The sequence below is a fragment of the Mixophyes fleayi genome, chromosome 2 (genome assembly GCF_038048845.1).
Source record: "Mixophyes fleayi isolate aMixFle1 chromosome 2, aMixFle1.hap1, whole genome shotgun sequence".
In the NCBI taxonomy this organism is placed as follows: Eukaryota; Metazoa; Chordata; class Amphibia; order Anura; family Limnodynastidae; genus Mixophyes; species Mixophyes fleayi.
The window spans coordinates 84,475,200-84,501,295 of NC_134403.1; the positions used below are offsets into that span (position 1 = coordinate 84,475,200).

Here is a 26,096-nt window from a genome sequence, read left to right on the forward strand (position 1 = left end):
TCCTTCTTATCTCCCTTTTCTGGGCATGCACATAGAAGATTTTCGTAAGATCCGCAAAAAACGGCAGATAAGATCAGTAATGAATCAGGCCCGTGTCATTATTTTAGTATAAGTTTAGTTAAGGCTCAATATGTGAATGGTATTAAGTCCAGTGAAAGTGAAGCATCTACAATCTGCAGTTTATAAATTATTTATGATCATATACTAACATCTACCAGCCCCAGTTGACTAGTACTTAGCATTTTAGTGACCGAAGAAACCACAAAGCATCCTCATGAATGCCCCCACCAGCCATTTCATCACCTCCACACCCACTTCTAGTAATTTCTTCATACCCCCAGAGCCCAATTTATTCCCCCTTCAGCTATCAACACCTCCTGTGACCAGTGTGACCCCCCCCCCCAGTCATCAACCCTCCTACCCAGACAGTTTATCACCTCCTCCCTCCTGATAAGCAGTAGGTCAAACTTATCTTCCTCTCTTCTGGCCTTGCTCCTCTTTATTTTCAGCCTCTAGCAGTCACTGAAGAAATTCTTTGTTTTTTTCTATTAACAGGCAGCCGGCACCATATGCACTTACAGTTAGCTGCCCTGTCCGTGCAGGACGGGTCTGTACTTAGTCTGGTCTCAGGAGATTTAGTAATCTCACGAGACCAAACTAAGAGAGCCACAGCCGCTCTGACAGGGTGGCGGTTTGGTGGAATAACATGTTTATTATTGAATTACCCCTTTAAAGTATGGTTATACTAGCAGGCTTAGGGCATCCAAGCTGCTTGTTTGAATTATGGTAAACTCTCAATCATGCCTTTTGTATCAGCAATATGCAGTAAAACTGTTTGCACTTCAATTGAATTTTCCTTTAATAAAGCCAAATAAAATTTTTTTTTAGAACACAATGAGATTGTAAAAGCATAACTGTGTTATGCACATTATTTACAAAGCATAAATCACAAAAATCATGATTAAAATGCCTGATTGTTTTGCTAGTAGAACTGCACGGAAAGGTCCATCCCATTTTGTCCGTGCAGTCTTGATTTGTTCTCCTCCCATTCTTTCTGTAAATTACACTGTCATTTTTTGGAGATCACATTCTTTCTCACTACAGTGAATCAGACCTTACCCGTGCTGCACGAAATCCACTAAATAGAGGTGAGTTCTACACAACTTAATTTAAATTGAAGGGTTAACAACCATTCTAGACCTTAGCTTTTTCCAAGAATAGTCTCATGATTTCCTACTGAATCTCTTTCCATACAGAATTTATTTTACTGCAATAAGATACCTGAATTAAACAATAGCCTATAAAGTAAAGGAAATCGACCCCCCTTTCCTAAACTAGCAGAATTGTGGGGTTTCCCTGAATTGGCACCACCAGAGCTGTAATTCTTTTTGTCCCAATGTTGACAACTGGGAGCAGTTCTTACTGACAAAAGACTGCTTAAACCGCTGTTCTTGAGTTTTTCATAGCTTGGACAAGAACCATGTAGCTCTGGCTGGGATGAGTTCTCCCACTCTGCAGTGGTCATTACCTTGGAACCCCCAGGTCTCTATTAGTGGGGTGAGGGTGAGTTAAAGTTTAAATTGAACTACTTTTTAATAGGCTAAGCAGGAATAGGATTGAATAACTGTTTCACTTTATTTAGCACACAAAATGAAAAATATTGTGATTTTTATAGGCTGATCAAGTCTTATGGGTGACATAGTTGTTCTTTTTTAATTTCGTAGCATAAATAATATAAAGATTAATTATTTATTTTTCTCTAAGTAAATGCTGAAAATTGTGTATTCCATCACTTGGAAACAGCACCAACTACTGGTAAGAAGAGCCCCCACCCCAGCTGCTTCTTACCTTGACATTTGGGTGGTGGGGGCAGCATCCTAGAGTCCTGAGACTGAGATTGTGGAGCTTGGCTGTGATATTATAGCCAAGGACCATACGTCCAGCATAACACTGACATGGAGGAGCAGCCTGACATGTAAGAAGCTGCTGTCTGCTAATCCTTAAGATAGGGGGGCTCCTATGTTGTAATATGGATATTAGACAAATACACAGGCAATACTGTGTGCACTACCGTTAGGTGCATGCAGTTATGCCTTCACAAGCAGCACAGCGTGAAGCAGGACATACCTCCCAACTGTCCTTGCAGTCTGACCAAATCCCGACTAAGTGATACAGTCACCCACCAAATTCAGGACAGTTGGCAGACTGTCCTGATCTCTTTATTATTGAATTACCCCTTTAAAGTATGGTTATACTAGCAGGCTTAAGGGCATCCAAGCTGCTTGTCTGAATTATGGTAAACTCTCAATCATGCCTTTTGTATCAGCAATATGCAGTAAAACTGTTTGTACTTCAATTGAATTTTCCTTTAATAAAGCCATATAAAAATTACATTTAGAATACAATGAGATTGTAAAAGCATAACTGTGTTATGCACATTATCTACAAAGCATAAATCACAAAAATCATGATTAAAATGCCTGGTTGAATTACTAGTAGTACTGCACAAACAAGTCCGTCCCATTTTGTCCGTGCAGTCTTGATTTGTTCTCCTCCCATTCTTTCTGTAAATTACACTGTCATTTTTTGGAGATCACATTCTTTCTCACTACAGTGAATCAGACCTTACCCGTGCTGCACAAAATCCACTGAATAGAGGTGAGTGCTATGCAACTTAATTTAATTTGAAGAGTTAACAACCATTTTAGACCTTAGCTTTTTCCGAAAATAGTCTCATGATTTCCTACTAAATCTCTTTCCGTACAGAATTTATTTTACTGCAATAAGATACCTGAATTAAACAACAGCCTATAAACTAATTTTTGACCAAAATCGACCCCCTTTTCCTAAACTAGCAGAATTGTGGGGTTTCCCTGAATTGGCACCAACAGAGCTGTAATTCTTTTTGTCCCAATGTTGACAACTGGGAGCAGTTCTTACTGACAAAACACTGCTTAAACCTCTGTTCTTGAGTTTTTTCATAGCTTGGACAAGAACCTTGTAGCACTGGCTGGGATGATTTCTCCCACTCTGCAGTGATCATTACCCTGGAACCCCCAGGTCTCTATTAGTAGGGTGAGGGTGAGTTACAGTTTAAATTTAACTACTTTTTAATAGGCTAAGCAGGAATAGGATTGAATAACCATTTCACTTTATTTAGCACACAAAAGGAAAAATATTGTGATTTTTATAGGCTGATCAAGTCTTATGGGTGACATAGTTGTTCTTTTTTAAGTTCGTAGTATAAATAATATAAAGATTAATTATTTATTTTTCTATAAGTAAATGCTGAAAATTGTGTATTCCATCACTTGGAAACAGCACCAACTACTGGTAAGAAGAGCCCCCACCCCAGCTGCTTCTTACCTTGACATTTGGGTGGTGGGGGCAGCATCCTAGAGTCCTGAGACTGAGATTGTGGAGCTTGGCTGTGATATTATAGCCAAGGACCATACATCCAGCATAACACTGACATGGAGGAGCATTAATGGTGATGTAAACACTGACAGTGTTTACACCTACACAATTAATACGATAGTGAAGAAAGCGACCTGTAAAAAATAACTACTTACCTGGAAACAGACACACTGGAAATGCAAAGTAAGGAGAGAGCAACACTTTCAAACCACTTTGCAAGCGCGACTGGGACATTTCCGATTTTAAAGCGGCAACGCAAGGACCCATGTAAGTATTACTTTTGGGCTAGGCCTATGGTTAGGGGTTAGGATTATAGGTTAAGGTTAAGGTTAGCAGTTAGGGTTAGGGGTTAGGGTTAGGAATACAATTCATATTACCAGCATTAAATGTGTTTTTGTGGTGCCGCTCACAAAAAAAAAAAGTTGCGCTTACAACTCACATCACTAGCCCTGCCCCAGTGTATGAATCCACATACCACACAGGGGTTTTCTCCACAGCATGTTCTTCCTATTGGTTTAGTTACAGAGAGACTTCTCTCCTAATATTGCAACCTGCTGCAGAGGAGCTCCGTTTATTCTTGTATGAGCAATACAGACCATTCAATTCAAATTGAACAATGGTGGTTACATATTAACATTGCATGCCATCTATGGCTTAAACCACAAAATAATATGTAGATAAATACATCATATAAGACTTTTAGCCAATAATATCGCTCCATATGACAAGACCACTAAAAATCTCTCAACATCCCCCAGATACTGGCTTAAAGCCCAAAAGACCTTTTCACATCTTGGGCCTGATTCATTAAGGATCTTAAATTAAAAAGTTTCTTATTTAAGTCTCCTGGACAAAACCATGTTACAATGCAAGGGGTGAAAATTAGTTTTCTGTTTTACACATAAATACTGACTGTTTTTCATGTAGCACACAATCACTTGATAGCTTATTTGTACACTGAAATTTAAAGTTGATATTTTTGTGCTACATGAAAACTAATTTGCACCCCTTGCATTGTAACATGGTTTTGTCCAGGAGACTTAAATAAGAAACTTCTTAATTTAAGATCCTTAATGAATCAGGCCCCTTATCTGGTGCAGAGAAATTTACCACTACTTCCTTTTTTCCCACAATGGAGGACACATATCTTTAGATAAGTTGCAATGTATAAAATATTAAAGACATGTGCCCATATACCTTGAATAACAATGTAATAACTGAAAAATAACTTAATTTGTCAATATATGCACTGCAAGCCCTGTTAACTCTTATATGTCCTAATACTGTGTTATAACCAGTTTATTCATCTTCCATTTTGTATGTATTGATTATCTATATTATATCTATCTACCTATATATATATATATATATATATATATATATATATCTATATATTAGCATTAGGCAATAGAGATGAGCGGTTTGGATTTGCAGAAATCCGAGATTTGGGGTTCCAAGTGAAACCAAGTCATGACTCGGTTTCGTGCACCAATTTCAGATCTTAAAACATCATTACTGGGAAAATAGTGATGCAAAACTCTCAAGAGTTTTGGATCGATATTTTTTATATATAATCCTCCCTTGTTTTCTCATGTGCCATTTTTGAACAGGCAGTGTGTAGGGAGGATGTTAGCTGCAGTGCTCTGCTCTGAAAATAATGTTCAAGGTAAAAGAGGAACAGAGAAAACGATATAATAGTTTTGCTGTTGCTATATAATTAAATGTTGATGATAATAGACGAAGGTGGCCTTCACCAATACTACAAAACTTCAAAACTACACACACTATATATTGAATGCTACAGGGCATCCCTTATAGAAGCTACAGTAACAAGCAGAGGTCATTGAATGGTCAGTGGTATGAATGAATAGACTTTACATTTATAAAAGAAACTAGACGAAGTTGGCCTGCACCTATACCAAAAATTTCAAAGACTAGTACTATGCCCTTTTTGATGGGCAAAGCATTCATCGATAGCCAAGAGCAGAGCTTTCATACATTGTTTTACTTATATGCTCTGGGCCGTAATGCTGCCTTCAGAACCAAACCAGGGGACTCGTATATATTTATGGGGCTGACTGAAGAATCATCCCCGGGGAAGCTTTGTCCAACCCGGGGTTAAGGGGACTGCCCGAGGTCTGAGACTTGCAGGAGAAGTGGCCCCCAGGACCCATGTATATAATTATGGAATATATACAAATAATATACTATATGTTCTATTAGTGAAGTGCAAGAAATATGTATAACAGACAGTTCAGATAGGCCAATATTTACCCTTCCAACACATGTAAGTATGAATAATATTTACATTGATGCAGATTTGGTTGCCCAAAACATGTCTTGACTATGCAATTGAAAGTCCACATTCTGACAAATTAAGATGACAGTTTTTGGCCCTGGCAAAGAATTCATGTAGTATGGAGATATAATGGATGATGATTTATGCTAAGTGGAGTTAGAGAACTGTATAGACTGATTAATTATTTTTGGAATTGAATGTGAGAAAGCAAATGCAATGTTGGCAAAATGACAAAATCCTTCATTAAAACAGCGCACTACACACTTTTGCCCAATCGGTGACAATCGGGACAGTTGTGAAGGGATCATGAAATGACTGGAAGAGAATAGTAATATAGGAATAAAAACAGCTAAAATGTACATTATCTTACCTATTTTTCACAATGTTTAATTAAGAACAAAACCAAAACCAACTTTCACGATTTTTTGGCAAAACCAGTTACAAAACTAAAAAACGAACATGTTTTAGAACCAAAACCACATCCAAAACCAAAACACAGAGGTCAGTGCACATCTCTATTAGTTAAGTTTAAACCCTTCAGTTATTTCATGTATATCAGTCACCTCAATAAGACACAACTTTTAATATATATTAAAGTGAAATACTGACTTTATTCGCTCATTAATATTCAGTATATTATTGGCGTTCGTTCAAAAATGATTAGTTGTGTGTCATGTACTTAAATAAGTGAACATATGTACCAATCATAGACACTCCTTATCCTCATTTAACACTTTTATTTCTTTACTTTACTGAGACTTGTTTTTACTAATAAAACGTCCTAGCTGACTATGGGTGTGTATCTAATAGCAGCCTGCATCTGAAAATAATTTAAAATGCTGGAGATGTGACAAACACTACCCCACTACTACGTCAAATAACCAAAGCAAACAACTTCCATCAGTACAGACTTGAAACCCATTGATGTCGAGCATATTATTTGGTACCAGAAACAGTTTAGTTTTCCTATGCACATTTTTTTTTATATAACAGTAAAATTCACATTTTGTGCTCACTGCATATAACAATACTATATATAGTTTAAATATACCTTCATTTTCAGCTTGGTGGATTCTCAAGAAAATGTGCATGGTGGAAAACTTCCCATTAAAATGAAACTATTATAACTATAGGACTATCCATTTCATTCATTTGAAGTTTAACATTTTCTCTTAAAAAACAGTTAGGTTAATTAATCTTGAGACTGAAAGGACATTAGGTCACATGATACATGTGTCACTTTTGCGTTTTAAAATGTTTTATTACATTTAAAATTAATGTGTGCCTAGACATGGGATTTTCCAATAAAAAAATGGAAAGGTGTAAAATGCAAGTTCATAAAGAGAATCTTAGTTCTCTTGCTGGACTGTGTCTCTACCCGTAGATCAGGTAACTTCTGTCTGCAAATGCCTACTCCATCCCCACCAGGTTAAATAAATAATCCCATCTTGCATTTAGTAAGAAATGTCCCCAATCTGCTCAATTACTGCCTTTGGCACTGATAAATAGATGCTATCCCCCAGAGCACTAGGGCTATTCTCATACCCTAACTACAGGCTATGATTTCATGAGGAAAATGAGGTGAAGACTGGACTTAGTGAACGTACAGTGTGGATGTGCCAAGCTTGAGCGCACTCAGCAGCGTCCGATTTAAGTTTTGGACATCTTAAAAGTACATGTTGTTCTGTTGTATCACTTGCATCAACTACAGGTGTGGTGTAAGTGCTGATTACTAGTGATGAATGCTGTATATTCCTGATGCTTACAATCAGAAGCAAAAGGAAAAATGTTTTTTTACAATAAACATTAAGAAAATCCAAATTTTATGGGTAGGGGGGTGAAAATCTTTTTTTTTATTTAATGTTTTGTCATTAATGACTATATTAACAGGTGACATTAATTGAATAGCTTTTTTATTTTCTGTGCATTCTTTTGGGACTTTATATTGTACATATTTATTGGACGTCCTGTAGAGTATTGTCTGTTAGAGCAGAGCAGATCTACTCCCGTATTCATTAACAGACATATCTATACATCTGCTCCTTGTTGCACGGACGTGCGTATGCCCGATATACTGTACGTGCGTTTTAAAAAAGAATTGTACATTTGTTTTGCAGTTGTTAAGGAATCAGGTCCTCAATCTCAACTGTTCTCCTCTGCTCTGCACACTGGCTGAGCAACTAGTGAAGTGTCTGTGGGGTTGTATTACTGTTATTTGCTGGGTATATTAATGGTATTTGGGGGGCTGTATTAATGTTATCTGGGGCTGAGATTCCTTGCATAATGCATGAAACTACATATATCACATGGCTTGGTGCAGTCATTAGGTACACTGCATTCATGATATCACATGACATCAAACTAACACAAATGAGTGACAACCAACTGCTCCCAGTCTGAAATTGCCAAAGGAGAGTAGCAGTAAGGAAATGGCTCATGGGGGGTCACACAGGAGAAGATCTGCATGGAGAAAATGCACACATAAGAGGTAACAATATTTCATTTTTGGCCAAAATGCTTAAGAAAACCATATGGTAATGAGTGGATTCTAGGTGATCAAATCCTTGAATTTCCTGGGCCTAGCATCTAACTTATTTTCCGGAATAGCTGGGAATCCAAATGAACCAGAGGCATTTTGTTTCTCCGCTCATATAATGGAACACTTTCTGTTTACACATGTAACAATACGCGGAGAGAGACAGCAATTTTTCTTTTGCAGTTTATAGATATTTTTGCCATTAGTATTTATTTATCTTTGTTTTTCCTCTTCTTCCTCCATGGCAACATACACTACGGGGTTAATCCCCCCCCTTGCACAGGAAAGAAGACACACTTGGAGGGTAGATAGGGCCACGCCTCCCCCCTCTGTGTCTTCTTTCCTGTCCTTGTAGTAGAGTCAGGTAGTACAGTTTTTATATTTTCTGTGCTTACCTACTTCTATTTGCCAGAAGGAGCAGGAGCATAGGAGATTGCAGCTTATCCTGAAGGTCTGGCAGATGCCCTCCTCTGAGTATTAACAGAGCATAGGTGGTGGGACTGGTCTACTTAAGGAGGATTTGTTGGAAAATCTGTTAAAAGCCATTCACAATGCATTGTTTCAGGGGCCTAAAAAGAAGGGTTATCCTTTTCTATTAAATAAGGTTATCAGCAGAATTATATTAGAAGATTGGACGTTATCTCCTGACGACACTATGGTTTGGGATACACCCCCAAGGGTGGACACAGTAGTAGCCAGACTGACTTAAAGAACTACAATTCCTCTTGAGGCTGTTAACTCTTTCAGGGATACTATACATTGAAGGATGTGCAAAAAAAAATTACACCTGATTTCTGGGGTAGTATTAAGGCCTGTTGTGGCTACAGCAATGACAGCCAGAGCACTACACATCTGGGGTAATTATTTGGAAAAATTGTATACAGCATGGAATAAAGAGGAGTGAACGTCTAAAGATTGTCCAAAATATGGAGCTAGCAACTGAAATTATGTGTAAAGCATCCCTGGTTGAAATTAGATTAGCTTCTGGGACCATGGTTTACTCAGTTGTTATAAGAAGAGTATTATGGCTACACCCATGGTTGGTGGATTTACTGTCTAAGAAAAAATTGATATCACTCCCATTTGCAGGGGATTATCTGTTTGAGCAAAAATTAGATGCTATTACTTCAAAGTTGTCTGGGGGAAAATCAGGCTGGCTTCCCCAAGATAGACCTACCGAAAGGTTTCACCAAGCCCATGTTCAGAGTATAGAGAAGTAAGCCTTTATAGACCTGGAAAAATTTGCCCAAGAAGCTATCAGCTTTGCACTTCAAGGCAGTTTTATGCCAGCAAAGAAGCGCAGAGGTGACGATCTGCAAAAATATTTTCCCAATGATGCCAGAGAGACCCATTTGATGGTATTTCTATTTTTTTTTTAGCAGAATGGGCGTTAACCACAACATTTAAGTGGGTATTTTCTACAATACAGCCAGGTTACAGACAGGAGTTCCTATCACAACAAGGAGTATTCCAAAATATCACCAATCCCAGAACCTGGTAAAATCAGGTGGTAATTAAGCAAAATCTAAACATGTTGCTGAATCAGTCATTTGCAAAACTCCAGAAACACAAAAAAGTGTTTATTCACATGTTTTCATAGTAGAAAAGTACAGAGGAGGCTTTCAGATTTAAGAGGCCTCAACAAACAATTTAATACTAGGAGAGTGAGAACCATCTTCAATGTAATGGAGGAAGGAACATTCCTTACATCAGTAGATCTAAATGATGCATATCTCCACATTCCAATTTACCAAGCTAATCAAAAAATTCTCAGAGGAGTCTTTTCTGATTATGCATGAGGATATAATTGTGTTAAGAACTAATGTAAAATTCCTGCCAAAAGTAGAATCACAAGTCCATAAATCAAGACGTTGTTCTACCCTTGCTATGTAGAAAGCCAAAGAACTCAAAAGAAAGGAGATTTCATTGTTTGGATTTGATCTGTGCCATTCAAATGTATTTGAGGAGGACACAGGAATTTAGGAAAACAAAGCAGTTATTTGTTTTAGTCAGTGGCATTAAAAAGGGTCCAGCCTCAAAGGCTTCAGTGGCAAGATGGATAAAATGTTGCATTAGAGAGACATACATAGTAAAAAAGGTGGACGTACCTCATAGCATAAGCGCGCATTCAACAAGATCCATGGCGACTTCATGGTCAGAAAAGGAATCTGCCTCGTGAAAGAGTTATGTAAGGCTGCAGTCCAGTCCTCCAAACATACTCTCACTAAACACTATCATATTAATGTCTACGCTTCAGCAGATGCCAAGTTTGGAAGGAAGGTGTTAAGTGCAGCAATATGACTGTAAAAAAAAAGTGTCTGTATATAGACATTGTGCTCAAGTTGAACTCATTTAGATTCAGCTGTCCTAGGTGAAATGCAGGTTTGGCATCAACCCATAGTGTATGCTGTCATGGAGGAGGGAGAGGAAATGACAGGTTATTACCTGTTAGGATGGCTTCATTTACTACTCCATGGCAGCATACTGCCCTCCCTAAGTCCTTTTTTTAAGATTTTTTCAGCCTGCGGGGAAAACCAAAAGACACAGGAATGAGGAGTGGCCCTATGTACCCTCCAAGTGTATCTTCTTTCCTGTCCTGACTCATGTGGTTTCGCACGGACATTGCCTGTGTGCACGGCCGTATGTCTCTGTTTTTCAGTCATATTGTCGGCTCTGGGCATACGCAGAGTGATTTTATGTGTACGATATGCTCAAAATCAGCATATACGTGCCTTGATGAATTACGCTCAATGGACCTGATTCATCGAGGAACGAATCTTGTTTTTTCCGCATTGTAAGTTGTGTAGAGTACTTCAAGTAAAAACAGGACAAACGCAAACCAAATAAGTAACGCAAAGCCAAAAAACACACCCACCTGCGGTCCTTTAGGCAACGGGAAGCAATATGCCACGGATCCTAAGCAATTTACTCAGTTTACAAGTTCCTCTATGTTCACTTCCGCTAATTTAAGATAAGCAATGTATACGTCACGGTCAATGTTGGAGGTCCGACGAGTTTGTTTAAAATATTAAAACACAATCCTGTGGGTATTTATTCAGGAAAGTTGTAACCTAATTATTCCTTCTCAAGTTTTACATATTTTGTAAACTTTGAAAAATGACTTTGGATTGTATTTAATGAGCTAAATCCACACTTTGCTACATGAAAGAAAGATCGTCTGATGGGTTTGTTTGTGTTTGAATTGAACTGGGCGTATATCATGGCAAATGCATGTAATTTGCTCGCCTAAAGAAATATGTATTATTAATTGGTAAAAATCTATGCTGTTTTACAATTCTCTCTCGACCGTTATTAAAAATGCGTAGTGTACTCTTCCATAAGCAATACATACATAGTAGAGTGCATACAACCTCCACACAGATAAAGGGTGTGAGTCTAGATTAGAACTTATGACTCCATTTTTGGAAGATGGAGTAGCTAACTACTAACACAAAGTTCTTTTTGAAAATAGAGTGAGAAGATCAACAATACAGCATGCGTGCTACAGATGAAAGTGCTAGTTAATAGTACTCTTCATTATTAATCCAAAATACATGCAAATTATGAATCTCACAGGTAGCTTAGTGGTTAGCACTTTGGTCTCACAAAGTGGCGTCATGAGCTCAAATACAAAGCATGGCCATAACATCTGTGTGCAGATTGTGGAGTTTATTCATTAAGGAAAGAAACACCACAGTAACTTGGCCCAAACCAGCTTGTTTGTTTTACTTTTTCCTTCAAAAGTGATCTACTACACGCTCGTCCACAATGAAAAATCTGCCTCATATTTGACATGTATCTACCACTCACATGCAATTTTCTTATGGCAAGTTGCTTTTTTCCTGGCTGACAATGTTAATGTTTTTCACTTTCACATTATTATGTGCATGCTGACATTTATTACTAGGAATGGCCTAAGAGGGGGGGGGGGTGATTTGGAGGGGACATTCTCCTTGAAGTTAAATGCCACATTTGGCTGGAAACCTTTTTTTATCTGCATCTATGGCTTACAGGTTACGCTATGAACTCAGCTTTACCCAAACAGAACGCGGACCACAGTCAAGTAGCATGGTAGTTTGAGTCTCTTGCACTTCTGCATTACAGCACTGAGGTCATGAGTTCAATTCCCAACCATGGACTGATCTGTGTGGAGTTTGTATGTTCTCCCCGTGTTTGCGTGTGTTTCCAATGGGTGCTCTGGTTTCCTCCCACACTCCAAAAACATACTGGTAGGTTAATTGGCTGTTATAAAAAATTGACTCTAGTCTGTGTGTAAATGTTAGGGAATGTTGTTTCTCTCTGTCTGTCTGTGTGCGTGTACATATGCTAGGGAATTTAAACTGCAAGCTCCAATGGGGCAGTGACTGATGTGAAGGAGTTCTCTGTACAGCGCTGCTGAATTAGTGGTGCTATATAAAGAAGTGATGATGATGATAATAATGTTGAAATAGTCCTTTGTTGGGGCCCCATCACAATTCAAACAGCCAGAAATGAATGACTGATTAGGTATATATAATACAGTTGGTGTTTTCGTTTGACCTTATCAATATTTGACCTTATAAATATGTGAAACTCAGCTAAGGGAAACTGTAAGTGTGGACATGGTTTTCAAAGATGGCGTTCAAATCTTTGGACAATAATAAAAACACATCTGCCACTGTAATCTGCAAAATGTTTTAAAGGAAAGGTCATCAAGTTGCCTTAGTGGGTAGCACTTCTGCATCACAGCACTGGGGTCAAGAGTTGGAATTCTAAACCTGCTTTAATGTTCGGGAGTTCGACCCTCAAACATTTAGTAAAGAAAAGGTTCAGCCACAAAACTTAGGAGACAGGAGCAAAAGCAGGTTGCATTGGAGGGGGTGTTACCATTCTAGTGTGGAGGAAGATTGATATGTAGTGGTAAGCCATGTCATGTGATTTGGGTTAACGGTTTTTGAACAGTATACCAAATAAATATGTTTAGGCACGAATTTGTGCGACTAATAGAGAACTCACTTCTCTACCCGGAGCTCACTCAGCAGCTCTGGTTGACTGCGGCGGAGGTCACTCCAGCACCTCTGAAGCTGCATCACTGACCTGCGCCTGTTAAAAAGCAGGCATCTGCGGACCCTTTGATAGGCCCGCAACTTTAATTAGTTGGAGATGTCCATGCCCTCGGTCAAGACTCTTAATTCCCTTCGGGAAAAACTACCGACCTCATTTTTACTCTCCTCTACTACTCTGCGCTCTGATTGGTTCTCTAAGCATGTATGGTTGAGCTCACGTTGCACGCCGATCTTTCTTACACCTGTTATTAAAATGGCTGCCTGTGATTCATTCTTCGTACCCTAGCACACAGAGGTGGAGCGTATGGAAATGTACTCCGCTATTCGCAAATTTGACAGAATTTAACAGGAGACTAATTGCATGCAAATGACAACAGGCACTAGTTTTATAAGTGTTACTTTTTGAAAAAGTGGATCTGTAAATGTAAGTGTAGAAATGAAGTGTAACATTTTGAGGTAACTACCATAAAAGGCATACATTAATTTACTTATGGTTTAAAATAAGTGTCTAATTTAAAACATAACTTGATGATATGGTTTTGATAAGGGTCAGTTAGTTTTAGGGTTCTAGTTTGCCTTAGGAATCTGCTCCTCCTAGCCTCATCACAAGCTTACAGAAAAACAAAATTTTATGCTATACAGAGGGTATAGTGGTGTTATTGAGTGAGTGAGATTGGATGCCAGTTAGTGACTGTGGCATGAGGGACAAGAATGAACTCTGTATAGAACATGATTTGCTTTAGCCAATGTTGTGACATCTATGAGGCAAATGCAGAAAGACAGTGGTTTTCAGACGATAGTGCTGTAAGAAGTAGGTGAGCAAAAGCAATGTACATTTGGGTGTCCTTAGTGTAGAGATGGCATTGGAGGACAAATGATCAAATTAGTACCCCAACACTAGAGCTGTACAAGATTAAAGTACAACATTTGGCATCAAAATGAGCCTTGTGAGACCTCAATAGAGAGTGATAGTGGAAGGGAGAATGTGCCAGAGGTGGGTATACTACAGGAGCGGTTAGAGAGGTAGCAAGGAGAGAACTGTGTCTAGATGAACAATGGAATCAAGGATGTGCAGGAGAAGAGGGTGTTAATCAGTGTCCAAAGCAGCAGAGACTTACAGGTGAATGATTATTGCAAAAATAAACTATGAGTATTTATTTATAGACACAATCACATTAATCAAATGAAACGTGAAAACAAACTGGAAATACCATCTTTTTTCTGTTTAAAATAGAAAAGAAAATGCAATCAATCTTAGGCCAATTTTATTTAAAAAATTTGTTGACTGTTTTGTACACACCTGCACTTTCAATCATTAAAATCTACACTATGTTGCCCTAACTGCAACACAGGTCTCCCAATAACCTAAAAGGAATAACATAACTAGATACTTGTAGGCTGCAAAACGCAAATCCTCCATGTCTTGATCCTTCTGCGTGAAATTAAATTTGCCAATCCTCCTTGATTACTGATTATTTTTCAGGTGAGACAGACATGTTCCACCTAAGGCCTGGTAGTACATTAAAGGAAAGGCTTTAGTTTGGTCTATTTAAAAGAAAACTCTACAAATCAAGCCTCATCGTTATGTTTTAATTGCTATGGCTATAAAAGCACATCTGATAATCTCAGCTGGCCCAGAGGCAGCCCTTACAACACCTTTTCAATTTGGCAGAATTCAAAGGTACACTTTGGTTTAAGTCAAAACTTTCTGGTGCCTGCATTTGTATAGGTTTATAAAAATGAAACAGGCCTTTACTTTCATCACAATACATTTGTTTTCTTGGGACGACAGATATTTTCAAAAGTGAAATAAACCATATTTGAAAACATTTTTACCTTGCAAATCAATGTTGAATCTGAGGTGTCCTGCCTCCACAGTTTCTGTAGAGCTGGTGATCTGTTAGACAAAGATGCACCATGGAAACTTTCCAAAACCACATAAGATTTAAATTAAGAAATATTAGATTGAAAAGCTTCACAACACCACACCCAAAAAAACTATAACATTTGGGTGCCAATTTATAAGAAAAAAAACACAGACATAAAAATGCACATAACATCTGAAAATAGAGATGCACTTTTATTGTGTAACATAAAATATCTTACAAACATTTAAAGTGTCTATAAAACAGTAAACTCAACAAAAACTCTCAATACAAGTAAAAGACCACTATTCACATCCCCAGCAGAAACACACACTATAAGGGGGTATTCAATTGTTCCTCCGGCCGCCGGAAAAACGAGCGCGTTAAAACTATTACCATTTATACGGTAATATTGCGCGCAAAAAACGTTAATACGGTAGTTTACTCGCTGAATTTCATCTCGCAGCTCAGGGAGCTGCGAGATGAAATTCAGCGAGTAATTACCGTATAAACGGTAATAGTTTTAGAGCGCTCGTTTTTCCGGCGGCCGGAGGAACAATTGAATACGCCCCTATAGAGTCCTAACTAACTTCAATTGTGAATCAGGCAGTCTGTTATAGTGGATTGTAATGACACAAGTATATGCAGGTGTATAGATGGGGAAAACACTCAGCCATCCTTTCCGACACAGGATCAGGATACACAAGAGTCCAAGGAATCAGACTAGCAACAAGTTGCACTGACAGTGAGCAGATGTCAGTGCTGAGTTTAAATAGCAGGTTAGAGTGACCCGCCCTGAGGGTGAGTCATGTGATGCACAGAAAAACAGAGCAGACAGGGAAAGTAACAAAACCTGGTCAGGATTGTTGCAGGAATGCACTCAGCAATCCATTCTGGCATACATTAAGGCAGATAGAGCAGATAACTGGAATATATAGGTGGGATCTCCAATATATATATATATATATATATATATATATATATATATATATATATATATATATAAAATATGTGTACTAGTTGTTCCACATATTCCAGAGAACATTTCTGCGTAGCATAGCCAAATGCACTATACAGGCATAGCAAACACAGCAAGCTTTATTCAAGACACACCAACCAGCAGAGGGCGCTATAGTAAGCTGACTCATTCCGGCGTTCCGACATTCCGGAAGTTCCGGCTTTAACCAAAACCCCAAATCTCAGCACCTACCTGTTGACACATTAACCACTTTACATTGCAATTTGTTACAATGGTGGTTGTGAGTTAAAAGAGGTGGCTTTTAAAAAAAATGTAGACAATGTTTAATGTTTGATATATATCACCAATAAACTTGAAAACCCAAAAAAAACAAAATGTGAAGTGTATTAAGATGTGTTTATGTTGTGCATAATTAGTTTTTTGATTTTTTTTTTGAGCTTTTTGAACATTTTAAATTGTTGTTTTATCTAGCTGTTTTAGATTTAAACATGACCCTGAGCTGCATTAAGTTTGAGCAAGGAGTTGAGACACCATTCTATTTAACTATCCTACACGGATCGAGGGAACGCCTACTATTCTCAAGTCCTAAGAAATAACACCTACTCTTCTCAACTTATTTACGATCTCCGCTCACTCCACGCCCACTCTCTTCCCATTCCCATCCCTTTTTTCTCAAGTGGTCAGCCAACTTCGCAAATGCAGTTGCAATGGTGTTTCATTTAAATTTGCGAGACACTTCCCTTACACAATGGAGTAACCGTTGCGCATCGGATTCTCATGGTTTCCACTTCGCATCTCTCGTTTCTGGGCATGCGCAGAAACGATTATCGTATTATCTGCAAAATGCGTTCCTTGATGAATCAAGCCCAATGTGTCTAAATGGGGCTATGTGTATTAAGTGATCACCAAGAATCTGAATGGTTTACATTTAAATAGAAAATAATACATTTTCCATGGCAAGATGCTGATATTGTTGATACTGAGGCTCTCATTTGGATTTGTTTATGAAATGTATCAGTATATATATATATATATTTCTCTTCATTCCAAGTTCTCCACCAAGGGTCAGATCCTATCCCACCCCAGCAGAAGTATAGGTATGAGTTTCTGGCAGGGAGAGTTTGTCAGTGTATGAAGTTGAATGAAAGCAGTAATTGACGTGAAAGTAATTAAGAGCACCCAGTTTGGAGGTGGAGAAGGTATTGCATTATTCAGTACCTGTCATAATTGCCCATGGCTACTATTAATTACTATGGAAATCCACGCTTCTATTTGGCAGGTGTCATATGCTGATAAATCCTCCAGGCCAGAATTCCCACCCATGCCAATGTGTAAATCATACAAATAGCTAGTGACTTTCCATCAGTAAATTGGTCTGTCAGCTTGGAAGCCAGAGTTTTCAATAAAGTTCAATTATACCACCTGACCGAGGCAAGTATAACCCATATTTAAAAAGTTCCCACTCCCTACTGGATGACATAATTATTATGCTGCGAAATCTCATCCCAATGACAGAAGTCCCCAGCTATGATCACAGATTGCACTCCTTACGTTTGTTATCACACAAATGCAAAAGACAGTGATGTGAGTCACGGCACTGTAGAACCAGGGCTGCCAAGAGGAATTCAGGGCCCTGGTACAACAAATTAATGGGACCCCCCTTATAGTCGAGTATGGTAAAAAAAAATCGGATGTGTGGTCAAGCATTTGGGGGCGTGGCAAATGCACCTCCATGACAGGCCCCCCCCTCGTTTTTTAACCCCTCTATGACAGCCCCCCCCCCTCATTTTTTTAACCCCTCTATGACAGGCCCCCCCTCGTTTTTTAACCCCTCTATGACAGCCCCCTCATTTTTTAACCCCTCTATGACAGCCCCCCCCCTCGTTTTTTAACCCCTCTATGACAGGCCCCCCTTCTTGTTTTTTAACCCCTCTATGACAGCCCCCCCCCCCTGTTTTTCCTCCCTTTACTTACCTTTTCCTTTTCTTCTCTCTTGGTTTTCTCTGCTGCTCTGTGCTCCATTGCTCCAGACTGACTGAATGCTGGGCGTGACATGATGACGTCACACCCGGCATTCAGACAGTCTGAATGAAGCACAGATCAGCAGAGAGGAGGGAGGCCGGCGCCGTGATCACGTGAGTATGAATATTTTTTACTACCCTGCTCCCCCCACCAACGACCGAGCCCCCCCCGCCGCAAAAAAATAATAAAAAGTAAAAAACAACAAAAAAAAATGTTTTGGGAAAAAAAAAAAAAAAAACACAAACCTGTCGGCGCGAGGGCCCCTGGCCCGGGCCCGGGTAATTAGTACCCGCTCCCTACCCCCTCGGCGGCCCTGTGTAGAACATGAACTATACATGTGTAAGTGGCACTATGAGCGGTCCATAAGGAATACCGCACCTTGGATTTAGCACTTTACATCATTAAATTGGACCATAATGCAGTGATGGAGATGGTAGTCATTGTGCTGTGGCTGATGTTATTCTTTGCTTGTTAGTCCATACCTTGTTAGGTAATCCCTAAACCAGAGTAGATATTAAACAAATGATGGGATTTTATGCTGTTCAAACAGGTGTAAGTCTACCACAGCATCAGGCCCTTAATGTACATTGCCATACTGAACTAGAGATAATCAGGCTCGGTTCCTCAGGAACCGAACACACCCGAACTTAGGGGATCCGAGTACCGACTTTCGCGTTTTTTCGGAATCGAAAACGAGGCAAAATGTCATTGTTACGTTGTCGAATCTCGGATCTCCCGAGTTTTGGAATCTATAAATACCGCCCTCCACGGCGATCTAGCGCCATTTGAGAGAGTGACACAGAAGGGGTGGCACAGAGTGTAGCAGTTGGACAGGCAAATAGATAGAATTGAAAGAGGCGAGTGGTAGCAGTGTTCAACAAAGTAATCAATGACATTCAGGAGTGCTCCATTGCTAATTCTCATTGCAGAAAAATACAAATAATAGTGCTTTGATGTAATTCTGCTGGTAGTCCAATTCTACTGTGCGATATAGCTAACACACAAAAAGGCGAATTCCGTTGGTAATTCTGATTACAGAAAAATACAAATACTAGTGTTGTCAGGGCTGGTGTAATTCTGCAGTCAAATTCCACTGTGTTATATAGGTAACACACAAAAAGGAGAGCTGCGTTGGTAATTCTCATTGCAGAAAAAAACAAATACTAGTGCTGGCACGCTTTTCTTCTGACTTTGCAGTCAAATTGTACGTTGTTATATAGGTTACACACAAAGAGAAGAGCTCCATTGCTAATTGTCATTGCTGAAATACAAATACTAGGCCTTGCAGGCTTTTCTTCTGACTTTTCTTTTCAGCCACTGCTGTGTGCCAATGTGTCCTAGATGTGGTAGGAACTGCCGTGTGTTTGAGTCATTGCTCTGTCACTTACCATCCAGCCAGGTCGCTGCAGTATTTATCCGAAAGTATATGAAAATAATAATGTGACTTGTGAGGTGGTCAAAATTGACTGCAAATGACTAGAAATTAGTGTTATTGAGGTTAATAATAATGTGGGATCAAAAAAAGAGCAAAATTAGATGATTTTAGCATATTTTAGCAATTTTTCTAAAAATATACAAAACCAAAACCAAAACCAAAACACACGAGGGTGGCTTTGCCAAAACCAAAACCAAAACCTGAAGCTAATCCAGATCCAAAACCAAAACCACTTCACGGGGGTCAGTGAGCTTCTCTATACTGAACTGGAACTAAACCACAAAAAGATATTTAAATATGTAGTAGACAAGGACGAGTCATATTGTACTAGTTTTCCAGAATATAGAAACAGTTCTATTTGCTCGGAAAATTAGTAAAAAGTTGCTCATCGACATTTTCTGGAAAAATCCTTAACAAATGTCAAGTCACTGACTCAATAAAGTAGTCAATAGTCAATAAACGTTTCCTTCAGCAGCAATGTGTTTGTTTAGTATGTTATACATGTTTATATACAAGATACAAGAGTTTAAAAACCAGTAGAGCAGTTTTATTTTGTAATTTCACTGCTGTCAGCTCTGAGAGATGTCATCATTGCAACTCACTGTTAGCAAAAGTTCAGATTTTAGTTTCGAAATAACACCATTATTCACTTTTTTTTTGTTTAATAAAAGTTTTAGTTTCAAAATATATATGGTTTTTGTACTTTAGGCTCAAGGTTGCAATTTTTCCTCACTGATATGTTTCTGGCCTTGGCCTCCTCTTACAACTTCCTGCTCTCTAATTATTCAAAGCCTTTAGATTCAGGCCACCATTCCTCCTGCAGTAACACAACAGTGCTACTTAGTTCTCAGATGGAAATGACACGTTGCTAGTGATCGGCAAAAATCATTCAGCCACTACATAGCATGTGACAGTAACCTGAGAAAGGTGAGGATTTTTACATGCTACAGTAAATAATTTTTAACTTTGCCAAGTGATAGAGTAATTATACACTGTACTAGCTCTTTAACTGTTTTTTATTTAAACTGATTTTCTACAAAAATTGTTGAAGTGAAATACTTTTTATTTTGTTGAGATTCTGTCCCTTTTACAGTGAATTATAATAATTCTACCTTGCTCTGAAATGTCAACATCTTAACAGATGTTAAAACAATGCAATGTAAACTTTATAAATCAGTGTTCTGGTTACTATGAATGCATCAGAAACACATAACTTGCTCTATATGTGTCCTGAATATAATGCATGATGCAGGTTACTCAGTACACAGTGAGCTGCACTGAATTCCCATTTATTTTACAATTGCAGTACCCAGGACTGATTCTATTAGAGACGGGTGCTGACCCCTGTATTTTGGTTTTGAATGTGATTTTGGTTCTAAAATGCATTCATGTTTTGATTTTGTGACAGGTTTAGAAAAAAATCATGAAAGGTTTTGGTTCTGGATTTGGATTTAATTAAAAATTGTGAAAAATAGGTTAAATGTCATTCTGAGTTGTTTTTGCTCCAATATTACCAGGTATATCATTAACATTAGTTTCCAGACAATTCCAGTCTGTTAATTAAAAATAATAGTGCTGATATCTCCCATCATCATCATCTATTTATTTATATAGCGCCACTAATTCCGCAGCATTGTACAGAGAACTCACTCACATCATTCCCTGCCCCATTGAAGCTTACAACCTAAATTCCCTAATATGCACACACTCCGAGAGACCAAGGGCAATTTAATAGCAGCCAATTAACCTACTAGTATGTTTTTGGAGTGTGGGGGGAAACCGGAGCACCTGGAGGAAATCCACGCAAACACGGGAAGAACATACAAACTGCACACAGATAAGGCCATGGTCAGGAATTGAACTCATGACCCCAGTGCTGTGAGGCAGAAGTGCTAACCACTAAGCCACCATGCTACCCACAATCTGTGACAGGATGGACCTCCTATGACACTCTGTCTGTATGTCGCTGGGGACTGGCTGGGCTTGCCTTTCCACCGTCCTCTTTTTTTATCCCAAATGCGCCCTCTAATCGCAGTATGAGGGGATTTTGCTGCTTCCACCACTAGGTTCCTTCACCGGCATCTAGAACCATGTCTTTCTGGGTAACTCTTGCTACTAGTATACCCACTAGTATACCCCCTTGCTGGGCACCTGGCTGGTACACCTGGCCTTTTGCGTTCAGAACAGGGTTTCTCTGGATGGTTACCCCTGGCCTATTGCACTGGCCAGAGCTGCAGATAGCGCATTGGTACTGGATGCAGGGTTCCACTCTTAGAACATCCGGATAAAGGATTAGATTGGTCTAATTTGTAGGTCACAGGAATTATGGCAGGTAAGTTGGTGTCAAAGCAGGCTCTTGAAGCAGTGATGTTTATTAGCTCAAGTGTCCTAATAAGGACAGTTACATACACTAGTTTAAGGTACTGGTGATCTCTAGAAGTACATTGCACCCAATCCTTTACAATGTTACAGCTTCCTAGTAACTGTCAAAAGCATTGTCGGGGTACCGAGGCTTGGTACCCCTATTATTGATCTCTGATAACCTGATTTCCTATTAGCAAAATTCTGTCGACAGCAGAGGAAGTGAAACACAAAGTTGTTTGCAGTTTCAAAATCAGCTCTGAGGGTCTTTTCAGAATGGCCCTTTATTTATACCTAAGGTCCAGCATTAACTGGTTAACAACAAGTACATATAAGGAAATTTTTCTTTGCAACAGTAAGTACATATAAGGAAATCTTTTTAGCTTAACAAATATTTATTTGCAACAATAAATACATATAAGGCAATATCCTTTATCCAGTACTACGTGGTTTCCTCCAGGCCGTTTTATTCAGTCTGGCATCCTGCTATTGTCTGTTTCATAGGAAACACTTGTTTTTCTTCAAGGCATAGTTCTGTATCTGTAGTATAGTTTTTAAGGTATTTTACACATATATTTGTATCTTTTAATAACTATTAATTGTTTTATACTCTCACAGATTTTAGAACTAGCGGGAGAGATCTTCACTTATAGCAGTTGCCTTTCTTGTAGAGTTGGATGCACTCACAGGTACTTGAATGCCCCCAGGACTTAACTCCATGAAGTAAAACCTTATGAGTAGGAACCGGTAACACGGAGATAGGAGGCAAGGAGTCAGGCGACTCAGTACACAGATAATCAGGGTTCAGCCAGAGGTCGTGGGGCAGCAGCGAGCAGGAAACATCACAAACAGGCCAATAGGTTGGGACTGGCAGCAAACAAGGATAGTCCAGTAGAATGAGCCAAGAGGTCATAACATGTATCAATCAGAGGTATTCAAAGATTTCTCAAAACAGAGAGCAGGTTAGCTATCGCAGGGCAAAAGCACTATAACCGGCATGGAGACGAAGCCCTCCCTGCCTTTTAAACTAATAAGGACCAATCAGAAATAGGGTCAAAGCACGCCCCACATGTCCACTCAGGAGGCAGCAATAATTTCATTACAGCTATGCACCCTGGCTGCCTATTACTAGCCAGGACACAGCAGCAGTTTGAGATGCTTCCCGCCACAATCTGGATATACTCAAGCCATCACGGCTAGTGCAGCAGCTCGTGACATACGAAAATCTGGCATCAGAGTGACTACACACCTTCTTGGGGACCACCTCTACTGCAAGTCTCAGGCAGTCCCCTTTACCCCAAAGTGTGGATGAAGCTTCCCCGGGGAATGATTCTTCAGCTCTCCCTCCCCATATATATATATGAGTCCCTTGGTTTGATTCAGAAGGGCAGCTTTACGACACAGAGCATATAAGTAAAAGGTATGAAAGCTCTGCCCACCTTCGTTTGTGAACATTTATTTATATAGTGACATATTAAGGAAAGCCCTGCTCTTGGCTACCAATGTATTGTGTGCTTAGTCTTTGAAGTTTTTTAACATATGTGAAAATCTTCTCCTGAAACTCACACACAAACACCCAGTTTTTTTCAAAATGATTTCAGATGTCAGTGCCCCAGAAAAGATTACTTTCACTAGAAAAAATTAAAATTTTAACAGAAATAAATCTATTTGTTCTTTGGATTCTGCTGCTAGCATTTTCCTCCACTAAATATACTACTGAGTTCATAAAGAAATCTGACTCAGTCTATATACTACTACTATTATTTATGGAATGCATTAACAACAACCAGTAGCCGCTAGTCCGTGTAAACTATCTCAAAGATTAAAATTAAAAGCAATTGATCAGCAAACTATTCTAGCTGACTAATCTCTACAGTACTGCTTCACAATTATTATTATTCTATTGCTTTCTATGTCTCTCTTTCACTCCCCTCACTACAAGCTGTCTGTTTGAAAATGTCAGTTGAGAAAACGAGGGAGGACTATATATATCGTGAGTTTTGCAAAATAATTGTTTTGAGATCCGAATTTGGCACCTGAAGCTGAGCCATGACTTGTTTTCACTCGAATCCCCCAACGTTGGGATCTTGTTAGATTTCAACCAATCGGAACCGCTCATCTCTAACATTAATAGCCAGTGGTATTTTGCACACTGAACAAATACATTTCTTATATTTGCAATGTTGTTATGAGTAACAGCAGACTCTAATGGGCTCTTGCTATTGCAAGCACCACTATTTTAAGCATTAAGTATTTTTAATAGTAATTTACAAGCTATCCATATTGAGATCCAGGTTGCATGGATTAATTATTGCAGAAGTCCTAATTCAAGTGTCTGTTAATTCTTTGTAGACCTACCTCCCACTAGAGGTTGTCCTAGTAATGTCATTAGAGTCAAATTCGCAATGGAAGAGTACAATATATTCCATTATTAGAAACATACAGCAGAACCCAAGTACTAAACAACAAAAAAATCCTGCCTCCTATCTGAACCCTGAGGTTGTCATTGATACCACAGGTCCATTGATCGAATTGTCAATCAATGCGAATGCCATTTTAATGGCCATTTATAAACCTGTGGTGTAGAAGTGAAGCTCTTCCACATTTGTCTTACTAAATGCTTAAACATAAAACCAGGAATATATGTACAATCTAAAATGACCTGCATGCTTGATTACATGCGAGTCACTCAATGAGTGCTGTATGAAAAGATCATCGTACACTCACACAGTTATCATATCATAAAAACTACATTATGACAAGTGAGGACAATTTAGGTCGAACACACTTAAAGGGTGACAGGGTTTGTAACAGAACAGACACTTACATTTAAGGGTTAACATCAAGGCTGGCCCAACCAATGATAGCTTTTGTGGGAGGGTCCTGCTTTCATATAGGTGTCTGCACTTCCTGGTTTCTTCACTCTTCAGCACGAGATCCCACCCACCCACTCCTTAGTTACGGGGGTAGTATTTTAGGTTTTTAGACAATTTTGTTTTTTCACGGTAGGAAGGTACTGTGTTCAGCGGCTGATTAGTTGGGTGCTATTTTTAATTGGCCGCAGGTCACTGTCCCCTTAGAGGCACCAGTATCTCCTTGGTCCTTCGGTGAGGAGGGTCCCCTGTCCGGCTTGGAGAGGGAGGGCAGCACGAGTTTATAAGGGGTACAGTCACTCTGACGCCAAGTCAGCGCATGATAGTTTGGGATGAGATCCCCATGTTAGTGGATGTACGGCGGTTTCGCCAGTTCCCACATGTATCTGGCTACATCAGCTTGGGAGCTGTCCCGCAGTGCCCTTTCTCCGCCACCATAGGTCAGTTTAAAAGGTAACGTAAATAATAAAATATGTCCTCCAATTTTTCGCAACCTTATACATGACTCTGTGTCTTTATTTTAGATAAGTTGTTAAGTGATAAAGGTGTTGTGATAGTGGGGAGACATACACGGTGAGCCCTTTATTTTTAAACAGGTTTTTTTTCCTTTAATGAGAAATAATATATCAATAAAGTGTAGCTTTTGTATGCAGAGACTATTTACCTATTTTCTGTTGCAATATATATTTAAACAAACATCTACATGAGCTGACATTTTGGAAATAGTACTATTATTAGATCAGACAAAAATATGTTAGTGTGCATACATTTTATTTCTTACAAGAATCATCATAGTTTCATAGTTCCATTACTAGTAAATGTAACAAACTGCAGACATGCTTGTGTCGCCTGATTGCAGTGCAGCATGTGTAATACATACATGTCTGGATTTACACAACTAATGTCATATACAGATGAAGCACACTTATTTGAGACAGATGGCACATTGCTACCCATATTGGTGTGTTAAAAATTATTAGAATCTTGATTTACTATTTCTGCCTACTCTATTGTGTATGTGAAAGTGGATCTCCCCACTGGGATCTCCCAATATTCATTTGCCTGAAATAAAAGTACTACATCTATAAACTAACATTATGTTTAATGTAAAACTAATGAAAACCTATAAAGAATCAGAATAAATGCATACGGTAAGAATTTAGCTTTTTCTGTATGTTTGTTAGCACATTCCTTGAGTCTTGAGGTATTACTGCTGCTATTGTTACATACAGCTATTAGTGTTTCTTATAGAGCATATACACCC

At 38.9% G+C, this 26,096-nt stretch overlaps 1 protein-coding gene across 3 annotated transcripts in view; it reads left to right on the top strand.

The window, feature by feature from the left end:
- The first annotated feature begins 1,067 nt into the window (after window positions 1–1,067).
- LOC142141207 (retinol dehydrogenase 7-like) overlaps window positions 1,068–26,096 on the top strand; it is a 38,662-nt gene continuing 13,633 nt past the window's right edge. The window contains exon 1 of one of the 3 annotated variants that reach the window (XM_075199426.1): window positions 1,068–1,148. The gene's annotated coding sequence lies outside the window, so the exon portion shown is untranslated. Of the gene's footprint in view, window positions 1,149–2,556; window positions 2,659–20,385; window positions 20,526–26,096 lie in introns of those variants that run through there. The other 2 variants (XM_075199427.1, XM_075199428.1) reach the window with 2 other exon arrangements.